This window comes from Colobus angolensis, unplaced genomic scaffold (genome assembly GCF_000951035.1).
Source record: "Colobus angolensis palliatus isolate OR3802 unplaced genomic scaffold, Cang.pa_1.0 Scaffold172, whole genome shotgun sequence".
In the NCBI taxonomy this organism is placed as follows: Eukaryota; Metazoa; Chordata; class Mammalia; order Primates; family Cercopithecidae; genus Colobus; species Colobus angolensis.
Window position 1 is genome coordinate 4,759,260 of NW_012114844.1, and position 5,709 is coordinate 4,764,968.

Sequence of the window (5,709 nt, forward strand, 5' to 3'; positions counted from 1 at the left end):
TGTTCAAATCTTGCTCCTTAAATATTGTTTGCATCTTCCTTGAATGAATTCCCTTCCCCCTTTTCTTTGAGACAGAGTCTCACTCTGTTGCCCAGGCTGGAGTGCAGTGGTGCAATCTCAACTCACTACAGCCTCCACCCCTCAGCCTCCCAAGTAGCTGGGACTACAGGTGTGTGCCACCATGCCCAGCTATTTTTTGTATTTTTTTTTTTAGAGATGGGCGTCTCACCATGTTGCCCAAGCTGGTCTCAAACTCCTGAGCTCAAGCCTCCCAAGGTACTGGGATTATAGGCATGAGCCACTGCACCCAGCCTGAACTAAATCTTTCAAGAGGGAAGCTTACTGAAATATGCAAAAGGTCAGGAGCTAGGCCTTCATTGAGCTCATAGAGAAGGTTATATGAGGCCGGGCACGGTGGCTCAAGCCTTTAATCCCAGCACTTTGGGAGGCCGAGACAGGATCACTAGGTCAGATCATCTCGATCACTAGGAGATCGAGACCATCCTGGCTAACACGGTGAAACCCCGTCTCTACTAAAAAATACAGAAAACTAGCCGGGCGAGGTGGCGGGCGCCTGTAGTCCCAGCTACTTGGGAAGCTGAGGCAGGAGAATGGCGTAAACCCGGGAGGCAGAGCTTGCAGTGAGCTGACATCCAGCCACTGCACTCCAGCCTGGGCGACAGAGTGAGACACCGTCTCAAAAAAAAAAAGAGAAGGTTATATGACTGTTGGGGACCTGCTTGCTGATAAGTGATGGTACAAGGTGTGGACTTCAGTCTGAGACTTGCTTGCCTCAGATCCCCTCATTTTTGTTTTGTTTGTTGAAGGAAACATAACACCCTTACCTACCTTACCTACCTATTTATTTATCCACCAAATATTCATTAAGAACCTGCTATGTGCAAAATGCTAGAGAAAGAGACAAGCTGTTCAGTGCTAGGATCTAGGTCAGGTTAAACTAGGGGTGTGTGTGTATATGAGAGACAGAGACAGAGAAAGAGAAAGAGAGAGAGACTGAGACAGACCTGGTAACTGCTCACACACTACAAATCACAGCCATGTCAGGGAAGACGCCAAGATCACAATGCTTTATAGGTAAAGATAAGAGTAAGATTTGAATTGCCCTAAGATAGAGAAGACTCCCATGAGCCAAGAGGCCCTAAGCTGATAAAAAGTAGAGGTGGGATAGTAAAGGATTTGAGTGGAGGACTGGGGAATGACTCACGGGGCCCACAGGGCTGCTAGAAGACAGGCTGCAGGCTTCATTTACTTTAGGAGATGGTCCCACCCAGACCTTGGGCTGAGGGATCTTCCATCTCTGTCATTAAGATCTACCTAGATTCAGGCTGAGACAGGCGGATCACAAGGTCAGGAGACCGAGGCCATCCTGGTTAACACAGTGAAACCCCGTCCCTACTAAAAATATAAAAAAATAGCTGGGCATGGTGGCGGGCGCCTGTAGTCCCAGCTACTCGCGAGGCTGAGGCAGGAGAATGGCGTGAATCCGGGAGGCAGAGCTTGCAGTGAGCTGAGATCGCGCCACTGCACTCCAGCCTGGGCGACAGAGAGAGACTCAGTCTCAAAAACACAAAACAAAACAAAAAACAAACAAACAAAAAGATCTACCTCGATTCTAAGTCTTAGAAGAACAAGTTGCAGATTGAGTTGTTCTGCAATAAATGCTACCGAGTGCTTGTTTGTGATGCAAGGTCATCTCAATCACAAAGTGCATCTTCATCGCAAATGAGCACTTGGGCAGCAGGTCAAGATGACCTCTCATCCCAAAGAAGCACTTGGTAGCATTTATTACTGTTTTGTTTCCAAATTTTAAAATAAACTTCATTGTGTGAATCAGAAATGAAAAAAAAATAACCTAACATTTAATGAGTATCTGGCACCCCTGCTGCCTTTTCCTGTTATGTTATTTATACGACTGCAATTGACAAGGAGTCAGACCCCTTTAAACAGTGGTAATCACGTTTCCCTGTCTTAGACTGTGTGATCAAGAGAAGAGTCTGGTAGGGCACGGTGGCTCACGCCTGTAATCCCAGCACTTTGGGAGGCTGAAGCAGGCAGAACACCTGAGGTCAGGAGTTCGAGACCAGCCTGGCCAACATGGTGAAATCCCATCTGTATTAAAAATACAAAAATTAGCTGGGTGTGGTGGCTTACACCTCTAGTCCCAGCTACTCAGGAGGCTGAGGCAGAAGAATCACTTGAACCTGGGAGGCAGAGGTTGCAGTGAGCTGAGATCATGCCCCTGGGTGACAGAGTAAGACTCTGTTTCAAAAAAAAAAGAAGAGTCAGGGCCCAGATTTAAATCTACCTGTTACCAGCTGTGTGACCTTGGGCAAGTCACCTTCTCTGAAACTATTTCTTTATCTGTGAAATGGGACAATAATATGAAACTCTACAGACTGCAGAGGCTATTGTGGAATAATCAAATTTAGTAAATACAGCACATCCAGTACAATTCTGGGCACTAGATAGGTAATCAGTAACGTTTCATTCTTCTCCCTTGGCCCATCCTCCCTTCCAGCAAACACACACACTCTGTTCCTTGGGGACCATACTCAACATCAGGGAGCAGCTAAAGCACAGGATTTTGAATCAGAGAACGAGGTTAGAGCTTTGCTTTGCTACTTCCCAGCTGGGTGGCATCAGGCAAGTCGTTTGGCCTCTCTGAGCCCGAGGTTTCTCATCTATAACATGCAAATTGTGTCCCTTGCCCCTCCTCACAGCATTGCTCAAGAGAGAGAGCTTCAGATGGGCAATGGTAATAATGATCTAAAAGGATTTTTTTTTTTTTGAGATGGAGTTTCGCTGTTGTCACCCCGGGTGGAGTGCAACGGCACAATCTTGGCTCATGGCAACCTCCGCCTCTCAGGTTCAAGTGATTTTCCTGCCTCAGCCTCCTCAGTAGCCAGGACTACAGGCGCGCCACCACGCCAGGCCAATTTTTTTTGTATTTTTAGCAGAAACAGGGTTTCGCCATGTTGACCAGGCTTGTCTCAAACTCCTGACCTCAGGTGATCTGCCAGCCTCGGCTTCCCAAAGTGCTGGGATTACAGGTGTGAGCCACTGCACCTGGCCTAAAAGGATTTTTGAGAGGAATTTTCTAGTCTGGTTGGTTGCCTCTATTTCTCCCCTATGAGAAGAAGGGCTCCTGGGACTGAAAACACAGTCCTCTTTGTAGAGGTTCCAGATTTTCTACCTGGAACACCTGGTATGCAAATGAGCAGCATGTTAGCAATTGCACAAGTATGCACCAGAGCAGGATCTGGACACACAGAATTCTGGCCTGTTCATGCACAATGTGGAATCTCAGATGGGAAGAAGGAAAACTTGTGTAATAGTGGTTATGCGGTTTCAAAGGGTTTCCTTTTCCCCAACTCTAACATGGGAGAAAGGGGAGGTACTGAAGAATCCTTTAAATGTGCCTTCTCTGCTCTAAAATTCCACATTCTCTGAATCTCTGAGGATACATCCTGCCTTCTTTCCCATGGGTGAGGCCCTTATTGCATGCATCCACAATGAAGAAAAGATGGTGAGGTGACCCCTGAAGGCTGGTCACCAATCCCCAGGCTAATGAATTGCTTCTCACTCCTCTGATAGCTATTGATGGTGCCTCTGAAGACTCTTGTGATTTCAATAGGGTGACATGTCTGTTTAGCTGGCTGCTGTTCTCACCAGGGAGTGGCAAAACAAGGTTGGAAAACCCCAACCAGTAGCCTCAGATATAAAAGAAAACTAAAACCACGAGGGATCATCTGCCAAACTTGGAGCCCTGTTCCCATCAGAACCCACAAGCCTCAGCAGCCTAAGCAATCATTCTCAAAGTGTGGTTCCAAGACCAGCTGCATCAGCATCACCCAGGAACTCTTTCGATACCCACATTCTCAGCCACCCCAGACCTACTACATCAGAATCTCTAGGGGTGCAGCCTCCTAAGTAATTTTGATACATGCTCCCAGGTGGTTTTAGAACCACTATCCTAAAGTAACAAACCATGCATTTTAAAGCACAAAGTCTTGATCTCACCCAGGCATGGTGGCTCACGCCTATAATCCTAGTACTTTGGGAGACTGAGGCAGGAGGATCACTTGAGCCTGGGAGTTGGAGACCAGCCTGGGCAACATAGTGAGACTCCATCTCTATTTTTTATATATATAAAAACCTCCCGATCTCTTCAAAGTCCACTTTCAGTTGTGGAATGGTATGTTGAGCCAGTGCCTGGGTCCAGTCCACGTTCTATTAATTCCTAGCTGTGGGACCCTGGGCAAGTTACTGAACCTCTCTCAGCCCATCTCTTTGCCTATAATATGGAGATAATACCTACTGATTCAGTTATCCTGAGTTTAGAAGTAACAGTTGTATGGGCTGGACCCCAAAAAGATAGCAGTGACTCCATTTGGTGGATGGGGAAGGAGTTCAGTACATTGCCACCACAACATATGCTGCTCTGGCATATTGAGTATTTGAGTTAAAGCCACTTGAAAAACAGCAGATGCAAGAAGTGCACTCTTGATCCTCCTTCTTTTTCTAAAAAACAAGAGATGAGGCTGGACATGATGGCTCACATCCTATAATCCCAGCACTTTGGGTGGGAGGCCAAGGTGGGTGGATCACTTGAGCCTGGGAGTTCAAAACCAGCCTGGGCAACATGGCAAAACCCCATCTCTACATGAAATACAAAAATTGGCCAGGACTGGTGGCTCACGCCTGTAATTCCAGCACTTTGGGAGGCTGAGGCGGGTGGATCACCTGAGGTCAAGATTTCGAGACCAGCCCAGCCAACATGGTGAAACCTCGTCTCTACTAAAAATACAAACAAAATTAGCTGGAAGCTGTGGCATGCGCCTGTAGTCCCAGCTACTCCAGGAGGCTGAGGCAGGAGAATTGCTTGAACCCAGGAGGTGGAGGTTGTAGCGAGCCAAGATCAGGCTACTGCACTCCAGCCTGGGCGACAGAATGAGACTCCATCTCAAAAAAAAAAAAAAGAAGTATTTAGGTTTTGCCAGTTCTCAGGGTCTTCATTTCCTTATGAGGGTTTCCACGTTGTGTAAAACTTGTATTAAATCTGTTTTTCTCCCTTTAATCTGTCTTATGCCAAAGTAATTCTCAAGCCCAGCCAAAGACCCTAGGAGGGCAGAGGTAAAGTCTTGCTTCCCTTACAATGGCATTTGCTTAAAAGCTCCAGAAAATGTCTTGGCCTTTGTCACACTTCTGTGAACACAGTCAAGTCCTTTAAATCCTCTCAAGTCTCACGTTTGTAACCAAGGGCTCAGAGAAAGCCAAGTAAATCCTGACCTGCTCTCTAAGGAACCCAGAAGGTCTGAGATGCCCTGCCTAGGCCGCGGCCAAAGGCCAGATGGGCTTCCCGAGGCCTGGCCGGGAGGGCCTCAGATGTCAGCTTGACTGACCCCCTCCTTCTCCCCAGAGCGGAAGGGCCCGGGGAAGGGCTTGCCCAAGATCACGACGAGAGACGCTGGCGGAGCGCGGCCCCAGCTAGATCCACTCACTCACAGTCCTCGCTGCCGCCCCCGCCCCAAGTCAAGGGGCGCCACTCGCCCCACTGCCCTCCTCAAGAGGGTTTTTTCCCAGGCCCCGCACCCTCACCCGGTGCGACCTGGACTCCCACGACGGGACCCGGGCGCACGCCTCTTCCTGCCACAGGGCGGCGTCGCCGCCGCTCCGGGTCTTTGTCCC